This window comes from Spermophilus citellus, assembly GCF_964194105.1.
Source record: "Spermophilus citellus genome assembly, chromosome: 9".
NCBI lineage: Eukaryota > Metazoa > Chordata > Mammalia > Rodentia > Sciuridae > Spermophilus > Spermophilus citellus.
The window spans coordinates 5,235,001-5,262,090 of NC_138191.1; the positions used below are offsets into that span (position 1 = coordinate 5,235,001).

At 38.6% G+C, this 27,090-nt stretch overlaps 1 protein-coding gene across 2 annotated transcripts in view; it reads right to left on the reverse strand.

The window, feature by feature from the left end:
- Positions 1-27,090, reverse strand: part of GATAD2B (GATA zinc finger domain containing 2B) — a 100,118-nt gene that overhangs the window by 41,191 nt on the left and 31,837 nt on the right. The gene's annotated exons all lie outside the window — the stretch shown is intronic.

The window sequence follows — 27,090 nt, forward strand, 5'->3', positions numbered from 1 at the left end:
AGCCTATTAATATCTATTCTGACAGCTTATATGCAGTCAGAGTTACCAAAAATATTGAAACCTCAGTTATTGGGTTTACTTCATCACAGGAGTTATTTGAATTATTTCATAATTTACAAAAGACAGTGCTAATGAGGAAGTACCCATATTTTATTGGACATATCCGAGCACATTCTAGCCTCCCTGGACCTTTGGTTGCAGGTAATGATAATATTGATAAATTAGTAGCTTTTTGTCAACAGATGTCTTCATATGACTGTGCCCTAGCTTCCCATTCCTTGCATCATCAAAATGCTTCTAGCTTACGTAAAAAATTTAGTATTACCAGAGAACAGGCTCGTCAGATTGTAAGCCAATGCCCTAAGTGTGTTATTTACACTCCATCTCTGCCATCAGGGGTAAATCCCCGTGGTTTAAAACCAAATCAAATATGGCAAATGGATGTAACTCATATTCCTCAATTTGGTAAGCAATGTTATGTGCATGTCATAGTGGACACTTATTCTAGATTTATTTTTGCCACAGCACGTACTAAGGAAAATACTCAACATGTAATTTCTCATTGCTTAGCAGCTTTTTCTGTTTTAGGGTGTCCTATGCAGATTAAAACAGATAATGCTCCAGCTTATGTAAGCTCTGCTTTTCAACAATTTTGCCAAGAGTTTCAAATTAATCATAAAACAGGAATTCCTTATAACCCCCAAAGTCAAGCCATTGTAGAACGAGCTCATTTATCTATTAAACTTCAATTACAAAAATTAAAAAGGGGGAATAAGATAATGACTCCCCAAAATAGCCTTAATCATGCCTTATTTGTTTTAAATTTTTTAAACTGTGACACAGAAGGTCACACTGCTGCTGAGAGGCAAATGTCTCCCTCGGTGACAGGCCCATTAGGCAGAGTTCTGTGGAAAGATTTACAGACTGGTCAGTGGAAGGGCCCAGATCCGGTAATATCATGGGGCCGAGGGCATGCTTGTGTTTTTCCAGAAGGTGCTTTCCGTCCCATCTGGGTGCCTGAACGTGCCATCAGACATGGAGGAAATAGAACCCAGACTCAAGCGACTGAGGATAGACACGGAGGAGCCACAACCCAGAAGGAGGAGATACCGGAAAAAGATGAAGAAAGACCAGATTGAACCAGCTGAGAAGCTGATTTCATGGAAAGATGTGAAGAAATTGACAACCCAGGCTTCCCAAATACTTCGACGCCTAGGAAAGAACAGGACACCAGTCTTGATGGTAGCGACAGTAATTGCCCTACTGGGCTGTCAGGTAAAAGGGAATCAAGTAGACACTTATTGGACTTATTTCCCAGATCCACCCCTGGTACACCCAGCTGTGTGGACTGGAGAATCTATTCCAGTATTTACTAATGACTCATTCATGATGGGAGGATTTACAGATACTCATATTACTCCCAATCATGTGACTAGATTTAATTATTCTGGCTACAGTGCCCAATTACCTTTATGTTGGTCACATGATAAACATGCTGGCTGTCTGAAAGTATCATTCGAAGAAAAGACAGCGATTGGTAAACCTAGACTGACAAATAATTCTATTTATGGAGACTTAAAACCTAATACTAGATCAATAATTAAGATGGGACTTTCCCATAACAAGCCAGTCATTTCTGCAAAACCTCCACCGGTACCCCACTGTCCAAATAGTTCTACAATTGAAATTGGCACCTTTCCTAAATGGATGGATTGTGTAAATACCTTTCCTGTACTACATAAGGTGTCTAAAACTAGTGGGTATATTTTAGACTGGTCTCCAAAAATTGATAAGAGACAATTACGAAGAAATTCTGCTATGACACCTGCAGGATTTGTTAGTAATATTTTGACTTATAGTGAAGGAGGCATTCAAAGAGATATTTGGCGTTTAATTGCTGCCTCAGAGTATTTACATTTTTCAGACAAACCTTTACCAAAATTTGTTGGCAAGAACTGTAAAGAGGGATTTTGCTATGGCCTAAGAGCCTGTGTCCAATCTCCTTATGTTTTAATTATTGGAAATGTAAAAGTTAGATGGATAGATGATAGATATTTTGTTACTTGTAATAAGTGCAACCTAACCAATTGTATTTCTAGGTATAATGGAGGAAAAGGAGTGCTGATACTTCATCAGCCCTCTTTTGTTTTATTACCTGCTAATATTTCAGAGCCATGGTATGCTGATGCTGGTTTACAAGTTTTACAGCAAATTCATGCCCAGCTAACAAGACCTAAACGTGCTATTGGAGTCATAATTGTTGGTGTCTTAGCACTGGTCTCATTTATTGCCTCAACCGTCTCTGCATCTCTGACATTGTCTCAGAATATTCAGCATGCAAAATTTCTTAATAATTTAGCTCAAAATACTTCCAAGGCTCTGCGTAATCAAGTAAATATTGATGAAAGGATTGAAACTAAATTAAACGCCTTAGAGGCGACTGTTATTAACATTGGTAATGAACTTTCAGCCTTAAAATTTAAGGAAAGGCTTAAATGCCATGCTAATTATAAGTATGTATGTGTTACAGCTGCCAAGTACAATGCTTCTCTCTGGGATTGGGAGAAGGTTAAAAACCATTTATTAGGTATATGGCAAAATAGTAATAATAGCTTGGATATTCTGGAACTTCATCACCATATCCAAGACATTCAAAATAATAGAGCTGATTTTTCAGATCCTTCTTCTTTGGCTAACCAAATACTGAAGGAATTAAATGGATTCAACCCTGGAAATATTCTTAAACACTCCGCTTGGTACATTATTGGATTATTCTCTTTGCTGTTAATTCTCTTTTGTATTGTAACTATAGGATGGCGAGTCCTCCAATCAAGAATCCGGGGACTCCAGAGAGTGAACCGCCGCCTCATTGTTAAGAATAAAAAGGGGGAATATGTGGGGAGCCATTCTGACACGTGATTGGGTGACTCCCGTTAAGGGCCTGAGGCACTCTGGCTGTGTCGGAGTTATCCCGACCCTTTCCTGATGAGAGAGCCCATCCGTGTGGGGGTGTGCGTAACCACTGACCCTGGAGACCCAATCACTGACCCTGACCTTGGAGTACAGCCCCCCCTCAACCTTCATTGGATGGAATTCTCCCCTGAATCTCTTGTTTCCCCCAAATAAAAGGCTGATCCCCGGCGTGTTCGCTCTCTCTCTCTCCTGCTAGCCCAGAGTAATCCTCGCTGCCCTGCTGAGCGGCTGGAGGCAGGGAAACAGGGAGACCGAGCCGTCTCGGACCTAGCATTAAAATAAGGTACTGTCTGTGTGTTTTATTTTGATCTCTTCTAACTAACTGAATGCCAGAACCTCATTAATGAAACCACTGCGCAGGCCGCGTGGTAGAATTGCAATACTTTTTTTTTTTTTTTTTTTTTTAAAGACAGGCTATCACTATGTTGCCCTGGTTGGTCTCAAACTCCTGGATTCAAGTGATCCTCCTGATACAATCTCTCAAGTGCTGGGACTACAAGCACACACACCATGCCCAACTTGCAATACTTTTGAAATCTATTCCTCAGAGAAACTAAAGTTGTCTTTAAAAATGCTTGTATGCTCAAAATGTTTTAATGGTAGTTGTGGCAGTTTAAAAACAGTCCCCCCAAATTCTCTGAAATGTCTTACATCAAGTGGTCAGGGCAGGGCAGGGTGGCACATGCCCGTAATCCCAGCAGCTCGGGAGACTGAGGTAGGAGGATCACACAAGTTCAAAGCCAGCCTCAGCAACTTAGCAAGGCCCTAAGCAACTCAGTGAAACCCTGTCTCTAAGATATAAAAAAGGGCTGGGGATGTGGCTCAGCAGTTAAGTGCCCCTGGGTTCAATCTTTGGTACCAAAAACCAAAACAAAACAAAAAAGAGGTTGGGTCTGTGTTCCCTTCCCTTAAATCTGAGTGGATCTGTGACTGCTTAAACTGGTGGAGTATAGCAGAAATGATGCTGTGTGGTTTTTGAAACTGGGTCATAAAAAGCAATGCAGCTTGTTTTATTTGCCAGAACACTCAAGTTTAGAGCCCTGAACTGTTAATAAGTGCAACTATGCCAAGAGTGGTGGTGAAAGCCTACAATCCTAGTGATTTGGGAGGCTTAGGCAGGAGGACTGTAAACTTGAGACTAGCCTCAGCAACTTAGCAAGACCCTTCTCAAATTTTTAAAAAAGAACTGGGGATATAGCTCAGTGCACTTGAGTTCACTCCCCAGTATAAATTTTTTAAAAAGGGCGGGGGGAGGGAAGAAGTACAGACTGTTCTATGTTAAGAAATACATAATCAAGTACAAAAGTTTGATCTTTGATTGGACCTTGGTTTAAAAAGAGCTTCAGAACATTGGAGAAAAGACAGTCTATTCAACAAATGGTGCTGGCAAAACTGGAAATCCATATGCAGCAAAATGAAACTAAACCTCTCTCTCTCACCCTGTACAAAAATCAACTCAAAGTGGACCAAAGACTTAGGCACTAGAACAGAGACCCCGTGCCTAACAGAAGAAAAAATAAGCCCAAATCTTTTACCACGTTGGCCTAGGATCAGACTTCCTTAACAAGACTCCTAAAGCACAAGTAGTAAAATCAAGAATCAATAAATGGGATAGATTCAAACTAAAAAGCTTCTTCTCAGAAAAAGAAACAATCTGTGAGGTGAATAGAGAGCCTACATCTTGGGAGTAAATCTTTACCCCTTACACATTAGATAGAGCACTAATCTCTACTGTATAGAACTCAAAAAGCTAATCACCAAAAAAAGCTAATCACCAAAAAAGCTAATCACCAAAACAAACAAACAAACAAACATACAAATAACCCAAATCAATAAATAACCAATAATCAAACAAATAACCCAATCAATAAATGGGCCAAGGACCTGAACAGACATTTCTCAGATGATGATATACAATCAATCAACAAATATATTTAAAAAAAGTTCATCATCACTAGCAATTAGAGAAATGCAAATCAAAATTACTCTGCGATTTCATCCCACTCCTGTCAGAATGCCAATCATCAAGAATACAGGCACCAATAAATGTTGGCAAGGATGTGGAGAAAAAAGTATACTCATACATTGCCGGTGGGATTGCAAATCGGCGCAACCATTATGGAAAGCAGTATGGAGACTCTTCAGAAAACTGGGAATGGAACCACCATTTGACCCAGCTGCCCCACTCCTTGGTTATACCCACAGGACTTAAAATCAGCATACTAAAGTGACACAGCCACATCAATGTTTATAGTAACTCAATTCACAATAGCTACATTATGGAACCAACATAGGTGTCCTTCTTTTTTATTTTTATTTTTTAAAGAGAGAGAGAGAATTTCAATATTTATTTATTGTGTGAGAGAGAGAGAGAGAGAGAGAGAGGGAGGGAGGGAGGGAGGGAGGGAATTTTAATATTTATTTTTTAGTTTTCGGTGGACACAACATCTTTGTATGTGGTGCTGAGGATCGAACCCAGGCCGCACGCATGCCAGGCGAGCACGCTACCGCTTGAGCCACATCTCCAGCCCCACATAGGTGTCCTTCAATAGACGAATGGATAAAGAAAATGTGGTGCATATAGTCAATGGAATACCACTCAGTTTTAAAGAACAGTGAAATTATGGCATTTGCCAGTAAATGGTTAGAGTTGGGGCATATCACGCTAAGTGAAATAAGCCAATCCCACAAAACCAAAGGTCGAATGTTTTCTCTAATATGCGGATGCTAATTCACAATAAAGTGGCGGCGGTCAGGGGCACTAGAGAAGAACAGTATTACCTTAGATTACGTAGAGGGAGGTGATTTATTATTACTGTATGTATATATGTGACATGACCAATGAGATTCTGCAACATATACACTGAGAAAATGAGAAATTATATTCCATCTATGTATGATATATCAAAGTACATAAATGCACTCTACTGTCATGTATAACTAATTAAAACAAACCTAAAAATGTTTAAAATAATAATAAAAAAAAAGCTTTAGGGGCCAGGGTTGTGGCTCAGTAGAGCGCTTGCCTAGTATGCGTGAGGCACTAGGTTCAATCCCTGGCACCACAAAAAAATAAAAGAACTTCAACTACAACTCAGATGATTAAGAATTTCCTAATAAGGGCTGGCGATGTGGCTCAAGCGGTAGTGCGCTCGCCTAGCGTGCGTGCAGCCCGGGTTCGATCCTCAGCACCACATACCAACGAAGATGTTGTGTCCGCCGAGAACTAAGAAAAAAAATAAATAAATGTTAAAATTCTCTCTCTCTCTCTCTGTCCCCCTCTCTCTTTAAAAAAAAAAAAAAAAAAAAAAAAAAAAAAAGAATTTCCTAATAGAAAACTCTGCTATTTTAATTTTTTATATATAATTGTGATAATTAGCACATTGTAAGACTAGAAACCTTTGCTTTTAAAGTTTATTTTTGCTATTTCTTTTTCACTGTTTATCACACCACCATTGGTTTCATAATGTAAATAGTATACATTTAACAAATTAAATGTCAATTTTTTATTACTATAGTTCATGTTAATAATGGGACTTTCAGGTGTTTAGGAATTTCTATGATTAACGGTCATTGCAAAGTATTAGATGGTGTATAACTCTACAGTTGAATTTCAAGGGATTCCCTTTTGTCTGAAATAATAAACAAACTATAATCTTAAAAAGTGCCTGGAAAAAAAAAAAAGAGGTTCAAAACCTGGCATGCTGGTGTGTATTTGTAGTCCTAGGAGGAGAGGTTAAGGTTGGAGGATCACTTGAGTCCAGGAATTTAAGACCAGCCTGGGCAACACAGTAAGACCCTGTCTCAAATAAGTAAACAAAATAAAAAAAGCTACAAAGATATTAGGAAGAATAAGTAAATTTTCAAATGGACTGGGAACATTAGGGAATTATTGTTAATTTTGTTAGTTATGATAATGGTACTGAGGCTGACTACACTGTCCATATATTTCTTTGAGAAGCAAATGCATTGTTCTCCATGATTACTGTAATAAATTATAATTCAGTGGCTTAAGCAATATAAATTTACCTTTTAATCTGGAACATACAAGTCCAAAACAGGTCTGAGCTAAATTCAAGGTATTGATATAGAATTCCTAAGTTTTCTTCTGGAGTCTCTTGAGAAAAATTCATTTTCTTGCCTTTCCCAGGTGTCTGCTCTCCTTGCTTTATGGCTGCTTCCTCCATCTTCAAAGCCATTAATGCCTGGCCTATACTTCCCCATGTTACCATTTCTGTTTCTTTTGCCTCCCCCTTTTTAAGGATCTTGTGATTACATTGGGCTCATCTAGAAAATCCAGAATAATCTTCATGTTTTAAAGCCAGCCGATTAGCAACCTTAATTCCATCTACCTTCATTAATTACTCTTTGCCATGAAACTGAACACATTCACAGGTTCTGGGCGTTAGGTTGTAGACATCTTTGTGGAATGAGCACTTTTTGCCTACTATTACCATCTTTTTTTAATAAGGAGAGTTTTGCTGGGCATGGTGGTACACACTTGTAATCCCAGAGGCTTGGGAGGCTAAGGCAGGAGGACTGCACCTCAGTAACTGAACGAGGCCCTAGGTAATTTAGTGAGACCCTCTCTCAAAATAAAATAAAATAAAAAGGGCTGAGGATGTAGCTCAGTAGTAAAGTACCCCTGGAGTCAATCCCCAGTTACCTCCCTCCCCCACAAAAAAAAAGAAACAGGCAGGCAGGTAGGCAGGTAGGTACATGTACACGTACACACACACACACACACACACACACACACCTACAACACATACTACATTGTCCTGCCTGAACTCTTGGGATTGAGGGATCCTCCTGCCTCAGCTTCCTGAGAAGCTGGTACCACAGACAAATATGACTGTACCTGGCTTACCAAAGCAATCTTAAGTATTCAAAAGTGAAGTCTAAAACTTACTTTGAAGTGGTTTAGAAAAAAATGTTTATGTCCTATATCAAGGAAGCAAATGTTCATTGTTGACTCATGATAATAGTTATACAGCTGTTGGTTATACTACTCTATTTTTCTATGTAAACATTTTCAATTAAAAAACTCCCTTTTTAAAACCTTTATAAATTTCCTTTTTTTTTTTTTTAAAGAGAGAGTGAGAGACAGAGAGAGAGAGAGAGAGACAGAGAGAATTTTTTAATCTTTATTTTTTAGTTTTCGGCGGGCACAACATCTTTGTTTGTATGTGGTGCTGAGAATCGAACCCGGGCCGCACGCATGCCAGGCGAGCGCGCTACCACTTGAGCCACATCCCCAGCCCCAGCACCAGCCCTTTTTATTTTGAGACAGGGTCTCATTAAGTTGCTGAGGCTGGTTTCAAACTTGGGATCCTCCTGCTTCAGTCTTCCAAGTCCCTGGAATTACAGGCATGTGCCACCACACCCTTTTTAAATTAGAGATTTATAATTACACATACACATTATTTTCTCACATTTTAAGCTGATATCAGAATATGTCATATAATCAATGGCTTCTAGCAACTGGCAGCATTTTTTTCCTCTATTGGTTCACAAAACACTGATGCAACTTAAAATCAATGGCATCTCAGGTTCAATGAAATAAATACATTTGAGACGCATACTATTTATTTTTAGCACTATTTGAGGAACTGAGGATACTGAACTAACTCTCCACCTTCATGGACTTATGGGGGGGAAATAAAACAACTTTGATTTGTGTAAAAGTAGTTTTAAGTATCATGGGGGGGGTCAACATGCAAAGGGGACAGAAATAATGTTATGGTAGGGACATAACCTATTTAAAAAGTATGGTGAACAAAGTCCTGTCTGAAAAGATACCATTTGAGCCAAATACTCAATTAAGGGAAGAAGTGAGCTATACATGTATCTGAGGGAAAACAAGTAGAGGGAATAGCAAGGATGTTACTTGAGATATGTTGATGTTTATTATGTTTAATAAACAGTAAAAAGATAAAGATGAAATGTTTTATCCAAGAGGGAGAGTGGCAGGAAATGAAGCAGAACAAAGAATTCAGGGGCCAAATGGTGTGGTTTTGTATCACAAGTACCATTTAGAATATATGTTGAAAGAAGGAGAATAGAAATGTTGATGTACTGAGCAATATCTCCAGTCTTTTTCTTATTTTGAGACAGGGTCTCACTAAGTTACCCAGACTGGCCCTGAATTTGCTATCTTCCTATTTCAGCATCTTCAGTCACTGGGATTACAGGTGTGTGGCACTGTGCCTAGCATTTTCATTTCCTAAAAAACAACACTACTTAAAGTGGCCCACAGACTCATGTTGATCTGTGAATTCTTTGTTATCACTCTATGATAAGATAAGCTCACAAAATGAAAGTAAGCATTTAGAAACTTTCATGTTAATTTGACAGTAATTTTATGTCTGGTCACTCTAACAATACAAAAATACTGAGCTTGTATTTTACGTTTCTTTTTGTTTTTATAGTAATTTATTCCACTGTATTTATAATAGTATTAGTCCACGCTACATTACAAAACAAAACAGAATAAAAAATTAGTCCTTTATCTCAGAAAGTCTGTGGAGAATTATCACTATAAAGGATAATATAGACTGATGTGTAACCCATGGATGGAATGCAGAAAATTTAGTCTTTTTTTTTTTTTTTGTATTTTAAATCAATGTCTGTCATTTTAGACCTCCTACATCAGAAACACTTTAGCTCTATTTAAAATGCAGTTTCCTAGGGCCATTTCACAGTAATAAATGTGTCACGGTGGGCCAAGGAACCTTGATCCTTAAAACTACTTTTACACAAATCAAAGTGGTTTTATTCCCCCCTCCCCCAATAAGTCCCACCATTTTACCAAGCTCTCCTGGTAATTATTAGACACTCTATAGTTTGTGTTTTTAATTTCTTTCTTTCTTGTGTATGTATGTGTGTCAGTGCTGGGGATCAAACTCGGGGCCTCACACATGTCAGGCAAGCACTCTACCACTGAGCTACATTCCCATCCCTGATGCTATAGTTTTAAAAATGTGCTTAGCCAGGCACAGGGCACACTCCTATAATTGCAGCAACTTGGGGCTGAGGTAGCAGAACAACAAGTTCCAGGGCAGCCTTGTTAACTTAGCAAGACCCTATCTCAAAATAAAAAATTCTGGGGATGTAGCTCAGTGGTAGTGTGCCTAGCATGTGTGAGGCTATGGGTCTGATCCCCAGTAGAGGGGGCAGGGGGAAGTGCAGGGGGTCTCACAGAAGAATCAGGCAAATAAGGAATCTAAGCATATCATTCAATAAAGGAATAGTAGTTAGCTATATTCTTCCAACCTTCTCCAACACATTATCTTTACTAATAACAATGGGTGCAAGGAGACATGAATTTAGAATAGTTGTGGATCTTTCACATTGCTTTAAAAAAAAAAAAAAAAGAACTTAGCTGGGCATGGTGGTACACGCCTGTAATGGGACTGGGAGGCTGAAGCAGGAGGATTAAGTTCAAAGCCAGCCTCAGGAACTTAGCAACTCAGTGAGATGCTGTCTCTAAATAAAATATTTAAAAAGGGCTGGGGAGGGCTGGGATTGTGGCTCAGAGGTAGAGCACTTGCCTAGCATGTGTGAGGCACTGGGTTCGATCCTCAGCACCACATTAAAAAAAAAAAAAAAAAACAGGTATTGTGTCAACCTACAAATAAAAAAATAAGAAAAAAAATGTTAGGGGGGGGGGCTGGGGATGTGGGTCAGTGGTTAAACATCCCTGGGTTCAATCTGTGGTACAAAATAAACTTTTAAGACATTTACTTTCCCACATCACTAATCATGGATTATAATTTTATATCTGCTCAGGAAAGTAGCATTACTGGGTAACTACAGCATCCTGTGGAGAACTTCAATGTTTGGTCACTGTGATGAGCTCTTGGGTTTCATAAGTACCACATGTCCTCTTTGAAATGACTTATATTACACTGCTCTTGAAAAACATGCTCTCCTATTTACATTCTGTACATACATACACAGGAATGCCTTCTCAGATAAACCATTTTCCAATGACATACTCTTCAAACAATAGTTAGGGGAAAGTTCATACCAAAACGAAGAAAAGTAAAAGGGATGTATTAGGGGACTGGAGGAATGGGAAATAGGAAAGAGGAGATCAGCTTTTGAGTGAGAATGCTAAATACCAGAACTGTGAGTTAAAAAAAAAAATCATAGAAAAATTACTCATTTAATTATCAGAACATTCCTATGAAGTTCATATTACTCCCAGCTTATGAAAAAAGAAACTGAGTCAGGAGTGGCATACACATGTAAACCCAATGGCTCAGGAGGCTGGGGCAGGAGGCTAATCAAAGATAGCCTCAGTAACATAGTGAGGCCCTAAGCAACTTAGCAAGACCCTGTCTCAAAATAAAAAAATAAAAACAACTATGGATATGACTCAGTGGTTAAGTGTCCCTAGGTTCAATACCCAATACCAAAATAAAAAAAAGAACAAAGAAGAAAGGAGAAGGGGAAGGGGAAAGAGGAGGAGAGGAAGGAGGAGGGAGAGGAGAAAGAAGAATGGATTCTGGGAGATACTAGATAAACCTGCCCAGGATCATACGACAGTGATGATTAAAAATCTATGTCTACTTCTAATGACCAGAATACTGCCCCCTTCTATCACAAGGATGGTAAATGGGTTTCAACTCTCAGCCAATTGTTGCTCATGCTATTGATGATTACCTGTAACATTGTTTCATTAGTTAAAAAAAAAAATTCAGCCAATTATTGTATGACACAGACACAACAGAGGAAGACAGCATGCATACACACACACACACAGACAAACCATGTATTTAACACATCACTCTCATAATCAGATCAATAATTCTAGAGGCACCTAAATGCAGCAGTCTATGAGGGTAACCACATTTTATACTTTATAGAGATATAGGAACTGGGATGTGGTCATGACAAGGAAATGGCAGCCATTTAAACCTCAGAAAAGTCTCACAAAATTTCTCCAAAATATCCCTCAAGAATATTCATAGCTCTGTATATTAAATTAGTCAAATAAAGGATAATGTTATAAGTATAGCTAATCCAGTAGTAGCTGAGCTAGAAAATTTATCCAGAAAGAGTGGACCTTAATACAGTTTCTTTAACAACAACTTGTATATTTAAAGTGGAAAAAATAATTATCCAAATAAATTCTATCTCGAATGTGTTTCAGAGATTAGCTGACCTATGCCCTCTACTTGTAACCTTATAGGAAAATAAAAGATCATTTGTCTTCCAACCAAACTAGAAACAAAAATACACTTCCAGGTCCTAGCAAAGATCACAGAACAATGGTCTCCTTTTTGTACCATCTCCCACCTACCCTAATGCAAACCAGACAGTTGAGCTCCTTTCAAGCTATCTAATGTACTGACAATCATTTCTAGCATTTAACTCTGTAATTCCCAAGAACATAATCTCTCCATTTCATTTTCCTAAAGGAACTTACAAAACATACAAACCAAAATACAAAACAAATTCCTCAAATGGTATAAAAGCCCCTGACAGAAAGCAAAATAGCTATAGAACAAGTTTCATTTTAGAGGCTACAAAGAGTGAAATTTAATGGAATTACTTTGGAGGTTGCTTTCATACCATCCTAGAAGTACAATCTCTGGAACTTAGCAACTGTTAAGAGTGAAATACAGACATAGGCTTGAGAAGAACATAGCATCACTGTGGGTATCTGAATGCTGTTAACTATTTCTCATTAAGAAGAAATTTAGATACCTGTAATCCCAGCAGCTCAGGAGGATAAGGCAGGAGGATCAAGAGTTCAAATACAAAATAGGGCTGGAAGTGTGGCTCAGTGGTTGAGTGTCCCTGAGTTCAATCCCCAGTAGCTCCTACCACCACCACCAAAAAAAGAATATTAGGCAGGGTGTGGTGGTACACATATGCAGTCCCAGTAATTGGGGAGGTTGAGGCAGGAGGTTTGCAAATTCAAGGCAGCGTGGGCAGTGTAGTGATACTCTATCTCAAAATGAAAAGTAAAAAGGGCTGGGGATGTAGTTTAGTTATAGAGTGCCCCTGGGTTAAATCCCTGTATTGCCCTTTATTTTTTTTTATTTTTTTTAAGAATTTTAATATTTATTTTTTAGTTTTCGGCAGACACAACATCTTTGTTTGTATGTGGTGCTGAGGATCGAACCCGGGCCACACGCATGCCAGACGACCGTGCTACTGCTTGAGCCACACCCCCAGCCCCCCTGTATTGCCCTTAAAAAAAAAAGTCTCAAAAAAAGTTCATTGCCAGGCATGGTGGTGCATGCCTGTAATCCCAGTGATTTGGGAGGCTGGGGCAGGAGGATTGCAAGTTTGAGGCCAGCCTCAGCAACTTAACAAGGTCCTAAACAACTTAAGTGTCTCAAATTTTAAATAAAAGGGCTGGGGATGTGGCTTAGTTGTTAAGTGGCCCTGGATTCAATCCTCAATCCCTCCCCCAACCTCCCAAAACGAATACACTAAAAACTTTAAAACTTTTAAAAGTACTCCTTTTCTAACTATAAGACCAGATTTTTTTCCCAAGTAATTCAACCAAAATATATCACACCAGACCAAATGCAGAATTAAAGAATTTGTAAAAATATAAAAAAATGCCACTATCCTTACTTAGTTATTTTTCATAAACAGAACGATTTATTTTTCAAAAACAATATTGTTAAATGTGGAATGATTCTGTTATTTGTTAATGAATTGATATTTTTTAAAATTCTGTTTCTACTCTGATGACTACTTCAGTTGTGGTCCACACAGCAAAATCTCTTTGGTGTCCCTTGAGTTTTAAGAATATCCTCTTAAAGGGATTCTGAGACCAAGAAGTTTGAAAACCACTAGAGTATGTCTAATAGCTCCAACAAAGACCCCAAAATACAACTTTCTGAAACAAGATAGAAAGTATTTCTTTTATATAATTAACCAACTTTTAACAATTCCTGTTGCTGTATTATTCAATGTAACTGAGGAACTCCAGTTATTTTAGACTGATTTTTCTGCTAATCCCTACCATGGTTCTCACATTTTAGTGCTTACTAGAACCATCTGAAGGGCTTTTAAAAACAATTCCTAGTTCTTATTCCCAGAATATGTTTCAGTGTGTCTGGGGTAGGATTTAAAAACCTGTACATGGGCTGAGGATGTGGCTCAAGTGGTAGCGAGCTTGCCTGGCATGCGCAGGGCACTGGGTTCGAACCTCAGCACCACATAAAAATAAAATAAAGGGGCTGAGGATGTGGCTCAAGCGGTAGCGCGCTTGCCTGGCATGCGTGCGGCCCAGGTTCGATCCTCAGCACCACATACCAACAAAGATGTTGTGTCCGCCAAGAACTAAAAAATAAATATTAAAAAAAAATTCTCTCTCTCTCTCTCTCCTCTCTCACTCTCTCTTTAAAAAAAATAAATAAAAATAAAATAAAATAAAAAAGATGTTGTGTCCACTGAAAAAATCTGTATATCCAACAAGTTCCCAGAAAATGCTCATGCCACTGGTAGGAGAATCACATTCCAGGGCACTATCATCCTTTGCAAGGTCAAAGCTGGGTTGCAGTCAAAAGGAAAGGGGAAAGAATATGGAAGTGTTGGCCTACTGTTTTTCAGTTCTCAGCCAAGAAATGGCACATTACCTCCTCTTTATTCCCTTGTCAAGAATTTAGCCTAGGGGCTGGGAATGTGGCTCAGGCGGTAGCGCACTCGCCTGGCATGCATGCAGCCCGGGTTCGATCCTCAGCACCACATACCAACAAAGATGTTGTGTCCCCCGAGAACTAAAAAATAAATATTAAAAATTTTCTCTCTCTCCTCTCTCACTCTCTCTTTAAAAAAAAAAAAAAAAAAAAAAGAATTTAGCCTACTTCTCAACAAGGGAGGCTAGGAAATATGCATTTTTTTGAAAAACAATGTGGAAGAAAGGGAGTTAATTTTGAGGGCCAGTAAGCAAAAATATCATTAGGACATCAGGAGAATAAACACCAGGGAATATGTTTTATCAGATAAAGGACAGTTATTTATGTAGATGCATGGGAAAAGAAGGTTTAGGATGGTGGTGTGTGCAAATATAGAACTGAGACTGTTTTAGGGAAGATTGGGACAAATTAGCTTGGTTAGGAGGGCAGAGCTGGGATGCCAGGCAAGTAACTCAATACTTAAATAGAGCAGGGTTTATGTGAAAAGGTTAATGACCCTTTGTTTTTAGTGTGGATCAATTTAAGTAGGACCATGATACTATACCTAAGAAAAGCCTGAGACAAATTGTAATTCAGTGTCCTAAAATTTTTGCAGCTTTATTTTAGAGAAGTATGATTTGGCTCAGAGAAAAGTTGGTAAAGTGAGTTGTACTTCTCTTTGAACCCCAGCTTTCTTCTTTGCAGACTTGATAACTTTACCTTATAGCACTACTAGTGATGTTTATAGTAATCTGTCAGTGTCTTCCATACTTGTGTCAGGTTATTTTCTCGAATTTGCCAAATTTCTCCCTTTCTTGTGATACTAGGATTATACTGGAGACCTCATTCACATATTTTACCACTGAGCTATAGATCTAGCCCACCTAATTTCTTTCTTTTTTTTTTTTAAAGCTTTTTTTTTTTAAAGAGAGAGTGAGAGAGGGGGGGGGGAGAGAGAGAGAGAGAGAGAGAGAATTTTTTAATATTTATTTTTTAGTTCTCGGCAGACACAACATCTTTGTTTGTATGTGGTGCTGAGGATCGAACCCTGGCCGCATGCATGCCAGGCGAGCGCGCTACCGCTTGAGCCACATCCCCAGCCCTTTCTTTCTTTACTTTTAAGTGCCAGGGATTGAACCCAGGGGCACTTAACCACGTCCCCCGCCCCTTTAATTTTTTATTTTGAGACAGGGTCTCAATGAATTGCTCATTAGGGCCTTACTAAATTACTAGCTTTGAACTTGTGATCCTCCTACCTCAGCCTCCTGAGTCCTGGGATTACAGGCATACACCACCACACCCAGCCAACACCTAATTTATTTCTAACCTTCTGGCTAATATCCTTGATATATTAAGTGTAATTAGCACTTTTGGTCTGATATGTTTGATAACATCCTTTGTGTTACCACCTTATACAGAGATCAGGGTGGTTTCTTGTTTCCTTGTTAAATAAATCTCTTCTGCTGTTGCTGCTTCTTTGTCCCCACCTCCCTTTTTTTGTGGTGCTGGGGATCAAACCCAGGGCCTCACACATTCCCCCCAATACCTTTTTTGATACTGGATATTTGAACCCAGCGGCACTTTACCACTGAGCTACATTCCCAGTCCTTTGGATTTTTTTGAGACGTGGTCTCACTAAGGCTGCTGAAGGCCTTGCTAAACTGCTGAGGTTGCCCTCAATCCTCTGATACTCCTGCCTCAGCCTCCCAAATCACTGGGATTAGCAAGAGCACCCAGCCTTTTTTTTTTTTTTTTTTTTGACGAGGAACACCACTATGTTATCCAGGCTGTCCTCAAACTCCTGGGCTCAATTGATTCTCCTGTCTGTCTCCTAGTAGCTGAACCACATGAGACCATGCCCAGCTAACAGAATTATTATTAAGAGTATATTCTTTTTTTATATACATTTTATTTTTTATTTATGTTTATGTGGTGGTGAGGATTGAACCCAGGGCCTCTATGCGAGGTGAGAGCTCCACCGCTGAGCCACAATCCCAGCACCAGAAGAATTATTGAAACCAAGAAACAGTGTTGATATACTAGTATTAACTACTCCACTGATCTTACTCAAATTTCACCAGATTTCTTACTAATGACAGAACCTACAACTCCAAATTGCATTTAGTTGTCTTGTCCCCTTGGTCTCCTTCAATCTTTGATAGTTTCTTGGTCTTTCTTCACCCTCTTTTTTTTTAGGGGGTGGTGGTGGTGGTATTTTCTCAGTACCAGGGATAAAACCAGGGTCTTGAAAATGCTGGGCAAGCACTGAACTATGACCCAGCCCTTCTTATCTTTATTTTGAGACAGGGTCTCCTTAAGTTACCCAGGCTGGCCTCAAGCTTGTGATTCTCGTGCCTCAACCTTCCATGTAGGTGTGGTTGCAAGAGTGCACTACCATGCCCAGCTCACCTTAATTTTGAAGATTACCGGCCAGTTCTTTCGTAAAATGTCCCTCAACTTGGGTCTGACTTTTAGACTGAGGTTATGCATTTTGGGCAAGAATATCAAAGAACCGATTTTGTGATCATCTCAGTGTTATTTTATGAGCAAGTACATGGGGTCAATACAGACAATCCTGATTTACAACTGGTTCTTTATCTTTATTATGGTGTGAAAATAATACACATTCAGCAGAACCATACTTCCAATTTTTTATCTTTTTCTGGATACTGACATGTGGATGATATTCTCTTGTGACATTGGGCAATGGCAGTGAGCCACAGAGCTCCAGTCATCTGTGAGACAACAAGGGTAATCAACCAATCTGTAGTGTATTGTGTTGCTAAGCTATGATGCTCAGTAAATTAGGTGGAGTTGTTTTGTTTTGATACCTGGGATTGAACCCAGGGGTACTTTACCACAGAGCCACATCCCCCAAAGTGCTCATTTTTTGAGACAGGGTCTCACTAATTTGCTTAAGGCCTCACTAAATTGCTGAGGCTGGCTTTGAACTTGTGATTTTTCTGCCTCAGCCTCCTGAGCCACTGGGATTACAACTAACCTGCTATCACGCCCAGCAGGTCAGGTGTTTTAAACACATTTTGACATGACATTTTCAGCTTATGATGAACTTATCACTTACATAACCCCAATATTAAGAAACATCTGAATACTGTATTACTTGTGATAGTAACTTAAACCACTTGGGTAAGTTTATCTACTGAAATATTGTTAAGGAGAGACACTTAGAAGCTATACAAATATCCTATCTCCCATCAAACTTCTGTCTACTAGTTTTATTACTCACAGATACTTACTGCTTACAAAAATTCTAATTATAAGCCAGGCACAATATACTGGGAAACTGTCAAATTCATGGCAAAGTATATAAACTTTAAAAATTCTAGGTTTTGTTCAAATTTTATTGCTGTCTACATAGCTGTTTTCCTTAGAATTTTTCAAAAAGTTTCCCAAAACTCAAATCAAACACACCATAATCAGTCAGTTGTTCTTTCACCAAAAGTGTTCTATGAAGAAAGCAACTAGTTAGCTTGCGACCCAAACAATAATACCTTTTCCTTTAGACAACAATTGTACTTCAATATACAGCAGGAAGAGAGAAGCTCCCATTTTATCACTCAATAATATTTAAAAGCCCTGTATAAAAAAAGATCAAGATTAAATAAAATTAATGTTTACTACATCATCAAGAACATTCTTAAATAAGGGGCTGGGGCTCAGTGACAGGGCACTTGCCTAGCACTTGTGAAGCATTGGGTTCGATCCTTAGCACCACAAAAAAATAAACAAGCCAGGCATGGTAGTACACACCTGTAATCCTGGCAGCTAAGGAGACTGAGTTAGGAGGATGAAGAGTTCAAAGCCAGCCTCAGCAAAAGCAAGGCACTAAGCAACTCAGTGAGACCCTGTCTATAAATAAAATACAAAAAAGGGCTGAGGATGTGGTTCAGGGGTCAAGTGCTCCTGAGTTCAATCCCCTCCCCCAAATACTACATTTATTTTATTTATTATTTTTATGTTGTTGTATTATGTTATTAGTTTATGTTTATTATTAGAATGTAGATGCTATCCATCTATAACTACAAAAAAATTTTCAAAAAAGAACATCCTTAAATAAAAATAAATCTGGATTATTATTTATTTTTAGATGGGCTATAGCTATGCTGCCCAGGCTAATCTCAAACTCCTGTGTTCCAGTGATTTACCAAGCAAGTATTACAGCCATGCCCCCACATGCCCCAGGCTAAATATTTTAGGTTTTGTTTTGTTTTGTTTTTCCTATGGTGCTAAGGTTTGAACACAGAGCATTGAGCATGCTAGGAAAGCACTATACCTCCAAATCACATCCCTAGTCACCTCTCTCTTTTTTAAACTGCAAGTTTAAACTGTACAGCAATGAAAAATACGGCGACTAATAGTACAGTTTGGTACTACTGCTTTAAGTTTCAGTAAGGTGCCAGGAGTTTTAATCACCAGTGCATTTGCATCAGTGAAAAGGCAATGCAGTGAAAAAGGCAGTAATTAATACCTTTGTGTTATTATGAAAATTGTTATGATCGCACAGACTCAAGAAAGAGTTTAAGGGATTACCAAGTTCTAGAGACTACTACTAACAAACTTGAAACCTACATTGAAAACTACTAACCTACTCCAACAGACCTGAGACCTTATTTTCCAAGTTTAATGCAAACTTCTTGGCACAAAACCTTTCTTCCTTGTACTCTTCTTTTATACTATGATGAAATGCCCCTAATATACTAAGTAAATATTATTAATGTCTAACCAACTCCCAATAGTACTTTTCTTCAATTAATATTAGCCACAGCACGGACCCTCTTCCTATAAAATCTTACTCCTAAATCCAGGCTAATCTCAAACTCCTGTGTTCTAGTGATCTACCAAAATCCTATTCTGAAAAACCTGAAAAGATATTCCTTATGGTCCATTTAAATCTAGTCTATTTGAATTACTTCCCTTTTGATTTCTAGAACTTGCTTGAGTGCCCATCCCAAGAAAAATGACTATCTAGAGCAAGATCTTCAAAAATTTTTTTTCTGTAAAGGATCAGATAGTAAATATCTTAAACTTTATGGGCAAATTACTAAACTCTGCTTTTATAGGCAAGTACGTGTGGCTGTACACTAAGAAAATTTTATTTACAAGAACAGACAGCAGTTTGTTTTTATAAACAGGTTCCTAACCATAGGTTAATCAACACAAAATATCTGCCAAGAATAAAAAATGGAAGTGGCTACACACTGGCTTAAAGAAACTAAGAACACTGGAAACAAAATCAATAGATAGGAATATTAAAAACAGAGGCTAACATTCACTGAGCTCTTACTATTTGCTAAGCACTGTGCTAAAATGTTTTACAATGCATTGTTTCATTTAAGCCTTTACAAAGAGGTAAATAATTATCCCCCTTTTACAGAGGAGAAAAGACAAACTAATTAATTTCAAGGTATCAATGTGTAAATGGCCAAGTCTGGTTAAAATACAGGTCCAGAATCCATGTTCTTTTTCTTTCTTTTTCTTTTTTAAATACTTCTCAGTTCTCAATGAACCTCTATTTTATTTATTTATATATGGTGCTGAGGATCGAACCCAGTGCCTCACACATGCTAGGCAAGCACTCTGCCACTGAGCCACAATCCTAGCCCCTCTTTTAAAAACAAAACAAAAAACCCCACAAAAAAAACAAAAAACAGGAATTGCATGGGAGGATTAGACAAACTCTAGATAAGGCAATAGGGCAAAGGGGTGAGAGGGGAAGAGACGGGGCATGGGGGTAAGAAGACCATGGAATGAGATGGACATCATTACCCTAAGTACACGTATGAAGACATAAATGGTGTGACTCTACTTTGTGTACAACCAGAGATATGAAAAACTGTGCTCTATACATGTAGTATGAATTGTAATGCATTCTGCTGTCATATAGAACAAATCAGAATTAAAACAAAACAACAACAACAAGAAAAATAGGATTTGAACCCAGAAGTGCTTAACCTCCAAGCCACATCCCCAGGCTACCCCATTTTACTTTTTATTTTGAGACGGGGTCTCACTAAGTTGCTTGGGGCCTAAACTGCTGAGGCTGGTGAAACTTGGAATCCTCCTGAGCTGCCAGAATTATAGGCGTGTGCCACTGCACCCAATAGAGTCCATACTATCTATATTGTCATTTTTAAAATAAACTAGACTAGTTTAGACTAAGTCTTTATCTAAACTAGGCATGTTGGTGCAATCCTGTAATACCAATGACCCCAGAGGCTGAGGCAGGATGATCACCAAGTTGAAAGCCAGCCTCAGTAACTTAGTAAGACTTTGTCTCAAAAAAGTTAAATAGGGCTGAGAATGTAACTCAGTGGTACAGTGCCTCTGGGTTCAATCCCCAACACACACACACACACACACACACACTCACGCATTAATTCTAAATAAAAATGAACAGATCATTTTTGTTTACTTGCTATTTATTGTCTTTTTTATATCATTGAATTTCCTACACAAACATTTTGCTCACATCCTTTTTTTTTTAAGAGTGAGACAGAGAGAGAGAGAGAGAGAGAGAGAGAGAGAGAGAGAGAGAGAATTTTTTTTTAATATTTATTTTTTAGTTCTCGACGGACACAACATCTTTGTTGGTATGTGGTGCTGAGGATCGAAGCCGGGTCGCACGCATGCCAGGCGAGCGCGCTACCGCTTGAGCCACATCCCCAGTCCCTCACATCCTTTTTTTTTCATTATTTAGAGAATACTTTATTGGTTTCTATAATTAAACCCACGTAGATAAGACCTTACATATTTAATACAGTGTGTTACCCCTGTACAAATGGAAAAAAATTAAGTTTAATGTTTCTAGACCAATATGGCTGTTAATTTCTGTACAATGCCAACTTAACATGGTAAACTTGAATACTTTTTCCAAAGTTGACAGCACAGCTAAAGTTTCCAAAAATTCAAATTATCTATATGTGTGTGTGCATGTATTTGTGTGTATGTGTGTATATATATATATTTATATAAAAAGACCAATAATAACATTATGTTCTACATCAGCAACAGCGTTTCCAGGTTCTGCAGTCATCTGAACAGAATCATAGACACACCCAGCACACTCCATTTAAAAAAGGGAGGAAAGTAAAAAAACAAAAACAAAAAACAAAACCCGAGAAAACAGCAAAGTTCTGTTACTGTTTGCTCACATCTTTGAATGGAAGAATCTGAGTGACTTTTATGGTAGGTGACATACTTCTTAGCAATATGCACTAAGGATCATAAAGGCCCCTATGCTTAAATGTGACAAGCTGGGGGGCTGGGGATATAGCTCAGTTGGTAGTGTTTGCCTCACAAGCACAAGGCCCTGGGTTCAATCCCCACCGCCACAAAAAAAAAAAAAAAAAAAAGTGACAAGCTAGGTAGGATATGCAGTTTAAAAGCTAATGGATAGGAAGTAAACAGACCTCTCCTATATCACCTTGTAATAAATTAACACAAAAGTTCTGACAGAACAAATATCTGCCAGATACCAATTAGGTGGTATAAAAATGAAGGGAACAGAGGTGGTCAAAGGGCAGATTTCATATATCCTTCAAAACTACTCTTCGGACATTAAAAAAAAAATTTTTTTTTGGTCGTTGTAAATGAACAGCATGGCTTTATTTTATTTGTTTCTTCTCATGTGGTGCTAAGGATCCAAACTAGTGCCTCACCACGCAGGATAGGCAAGCACTCTGCTACTGAGCTACAGCCCCAGGCCCTCTTTAGACATTTTTAATAGCAACATAGGACTTATTGAGAGATTTTTTTTTTAAAAATTAAGTATAAGTAAACATTAATAGATTGTATAGCTTATAATAGAATGTATAGCTTATGCTTCACTGATTATGACCACATAATCACTAAGATTGGTTCTAGCAACCCAAAGAAAAATTAAAAATAAAGAATGCAAAAGCCTTAACTGAAACCCTTAAGATCAGAAAGCAAGCATCCCAGAATCTTAAAGAAGATGGTAAGGAACAAAATAAGCCTTACATTTCCCTTTGATTTATTGTAAACCCACATAACAGATAAAACACCACCATGTCACATATGGATAACTTCTAAGATGGCTGGTTTCCATGGAGAGCATTACCACACAATACTGAAAAAAATGATATCAACTCAAAAAGTTAATTACTCTAAAGGCTAGGGAATCCCACAACTCTGTATAAATCTTGATCTGGTCTCAAGTTTGAGAAACTGGAAAATAGCTGGAATGTTGCTATTTTCTTTCAGTATTCAGCCAACTGGGAAACACCTTCCTTAATTCATTTATGAAGGGAACATGGATAAATGGGTTCTAGCAATTGGGGCAGGGAAATAACTGGGCAGTCTGAGAGATAAGCAAGCAATCATTCTAGTAGGTCCCATCCTGAAATCCTCAAAAGTATAGCCTCACAAGCAACTCCAACAAAAGGAAACAAGAATAAAACTTTACACCAAAGCTCATTTATTTAAAAACATTCAAAGATTGTTGCTTGTGAATATGTGGCAAGAACACAAATTCACAAGCTTTAACAAAAAGATATAAGTTCCCAATGAAACTGAGGAGTTTCTTTTAGCCTGTAACTTGACAAGCCCTTATTATAGGATGAATTGGTACAAAAAATTTCCTTCATTCCAAACTTTCCCTACCCAATCCTTGTACTGCTCTGCGTTAATCTTGCATTATTCTGGTCAGACAGAAGCAAAAGTAATCTCACATAAATCCTACTATAACAGTACAACCCTCTCTTGATCTACAAATATAAATTCACATTTTCATCTAACACAAAGCTGCTTCATGTTACATCACACCTAGAAAGCACATAACGAAGATTAAGAAGAAAGGCACCATAATAAATTGAAAAAATGAATTATAATTTCTAACTGATTGTAGAAATCCATGGCCAATGGAAGACAATCATCAATGAACCCCAAAATTGGAACAGCTGAAATGTTCAGATGCTTGGAACAATCTCAGATTTTTTTCCTTCCTTCCATGTGCTATTTGACTTTCCTTTTGTACAACTCTAACTCTGCAGCAGATGGCAGGGTAAGAACACATTTTTAAAATACACTAAAGAGAACAAGAAGAAATAAAAAAGGAGGGAATTCAAAGGGCTAGCTAATAGGATATTACCTGCTTTATTTTCTATCTTTTTGCTTCTCCTTAAAAGTAATTCCTCTCATCACCAACCCCTGTACCCATGGCAATTCTGAATGATTAGAAACAGTCTGGCCTTCCCCTACCCCCATCCAATAGTATCTTAACAAATTACAGCTGTTAAGTCCAGGAGGCATTTCTCTTCTAGTCACCAAAGGGTACACACACCTCAAGTACACACACCTCTGATTGCGGGCAGAGACCCAGAAAAACTGCTTCACCTCCCCAAGATTTACTGTTTCCACTAGGAACATGGTCAATAGTGTTTGCACACTGAAGCTTTCTCACACACAGGAACACAAAATACCTGTTGTTTTTTTAAGACAGCAAAGATAATAGTGCTGTGTGCGTGCGCGCCCAGGCGCGCACACGAGAGAATTTTTCTTGCTCTAAGCTTCCCTCCTCCTTCTCCCTGTCCATCAGCCCAAGCAGAGATGACGTAGACTTCCTTATATAATAGCCTGTGATTTCCTAGACTGCAGGCCTTTCCCTTTGTGTTCTGTATACACTTACACACACGAGCGCGCGCACATTCTCATTGCTTTGCAGCCCCTGGCATGATGCCAGCACTCAGTCAGCTGGTTGACTCCATTCACAGAGCAGGGCTGGAGATGACATGGAAAGGGGGGGCGGGTAGTAAGGGTACCGGGAGCTAGAACCATCATTGCTACAGACAAAAGAAAATTTTAAAAATAAACGAGAAAAAGAGAGACAGAACCTTAACATAACACTAAGCTTACAGCTTCAGCTTGAAGACTGGAAGCCAGAGACCCTTTACCACTACAGCAAATGGATGAAGCAAAGAGGAAAAGGATCCAAACTGAAAGAAGCTTTGCATAAGAAACAATTATTCTCTAACAGATTTTTTAAAAGCAACAGCATTTATTACTTCCATTCCATCAGAAACCTCAGCCTTATCATTTACTACACAGGGTCAGGAAATTGCTCTGAAGAACACAAAGCAACTGAATTTTTGCTTTTAGATAAAGAAAAAATAGGTGGGGGGGAAGACAGTTAAAAGTAGTTATAGGCATATATTTTCCTGCTCCCTCCTCTAGCTGCCAAAAAAAACTGGAGATGAGAAAGGGGGTAACAAAAACATTAAAAGGAAAAAAGGAATAAGAGATGAATTTAGGTTTTTAATTTTGTTCCCCTGCCCGAGAGGGTCCTTTTCTCTATTATCTCTTTCCTATCTTGAGAAGCTCCTTCTGTAGCCCAGGGGTGCTCCCATGCATGCCAGCCCCCTTAAGAGACCTGCACAAACTCGGTCTCCAAGCGGGCACTGCCCTGCCAATCACATGGCGTACTGTTATATTAAACAAAAGAAACAGGGGGATGCTTACTTTTACCCATGATGCCTAGCGGGGGCAAGAGGGTGGAGAGAAAAACCAGTTAAAGCCAGTTTATAACCTTAGGACATGGAATTATCTCTTAATTTTTAAAAGTCCTTTGTGTACAAAAGTCAGTCTTCCCCACTCTAACTAACCCCCATTATTCTGGCCTAGTGCCAAAGTTTGCCTTCATTCATGAGAGCTAGTTTCCTCTCAAAATCATGATGCTTTAACTATTTAGTTTCCAAAGCCAACATACAAGACAGGAAATCACAGAATCAACACCAAATTACAACAAAATGGAGACATACAGTCTAAGCTACTTTTCTCATTGCTAGTGCTAGGGAACAGTTACTAATACAAAAGGAGATGCATTCATTTTTTTTTCAAGTCCCACAGGTAGTATCTGATTTAACCCTATCAACTGACACCATTCAAGGCAACTGGATCTACACCTAACACAAATCATAGCAAAGTTTTACAGCAAAGTAATTGTTATAGTAAATGCACACTCTGGCTTTGCTTTTTTTTTTTTTTTTTTTTGGGATGATGGTGCTAGGAATTGAACCTAAATCCTTGACTGAGCATACTAAATAATACAAGCTCTACTCCCGCAGCTCCCTAGCCCCAAGCACACTAAAAATGACATAAGGACAAGGAATGTGGCTCACAGAGAGCTTGCCTAGTATGCTAGAGGCCCTGGGTTAGACCTGCAGCACGTCCCTCCCCCCCAAATCTTAGGTCTTTGTTATGTGTATTTTACCACAACTCCACAACTTTGGTTGCATTATTCCACTTTACTATGTCACAGCTAGAACAGGCTTGCCTCAAACATCTCCACATCACTATATCCCATTTACCATATATATCCTATTCCACCCCCCACCCCCCAACCTTTTTTGTATTTTGTCATACATGGGATTGAAGCCAAGGGTTCCTGCATGGCAGGCAAGCACTCTACTACTCAGTTACAGCTCTAGTCTTTTAAAAAGTTTTTATTTTGAGATAGATAGGTTCTTGCTAAGTTGCCCAGGTTGGCTCAAAAACCTATGATCCCTCCTGACTCTCAACCCACCTAGCAGCTGAGATTATATGAATGTGCAACATCCTATGCCTGGCTACATCCTATGTCATTCTATAGACAGATGTGGATGCTAATATGTGAGTCTAGTCCCTTCATTACTGCTTCTTTTTCTGCTTTAGAGCAACTGTCTCCAATCATCTTACAAGGAGTTTCCATTTGCCAAAAACACTGATAAGGGGTCAGAAAGTAGTAAGGAAAACAGAGAGGGGAAGGCAGTGGAATTGTTTTGGTGGCGATCTAGAGCCGAGCATCTTTGCTCACATCTTTTGCTCACATTTGTCTATGTGAGGAACTAAGTTCTTTACACATAGTAACAACCGGTATCTCCTATGGCTATACTATCTTAACTGCCTGTCTCATTTGAATCTCTGAAACTCACAGTGCTCTTCCATCAGAATCTTTCAAAAAGCCCTTATTTCTTTCAAATACTAAAGCTTCTAGAGTATAGAAAAGAGAGAAAAATAATCTACAACATACTCAAAGGTATTCATTTGTAAATAAAAGTTTTCTTGAGCAATATAATATTAACTTCAATTTTTAGAAAACGAGGGGCTGACGATATAGCTCAGTAGTAGAGTGCTTGATTAACATGGGTTAAGCCTGGGTTTCCAGCAAGGGTGGGTTAAGGGCACAATGGCCTAATAATCAGCTAAGTTGAGGGCTGGGGTTGTGGCTCCGTGGTAGAGCACTTGCCTAGCATGTTAAGAGGCACTGGGTTCGATCCTCAGCACCACATTAAAAAATAAATAAAATAAAGGTATTGTGTCCATCTACAACTAAATACACACACACACACACACACACACAGGGATTTGTTTAAAAATAATAATGAGCTAAGTCTGAATAAGGTAGTACTAGTACTGGCCACTTCCATAAGGCATTAATAATTCACAAACTACA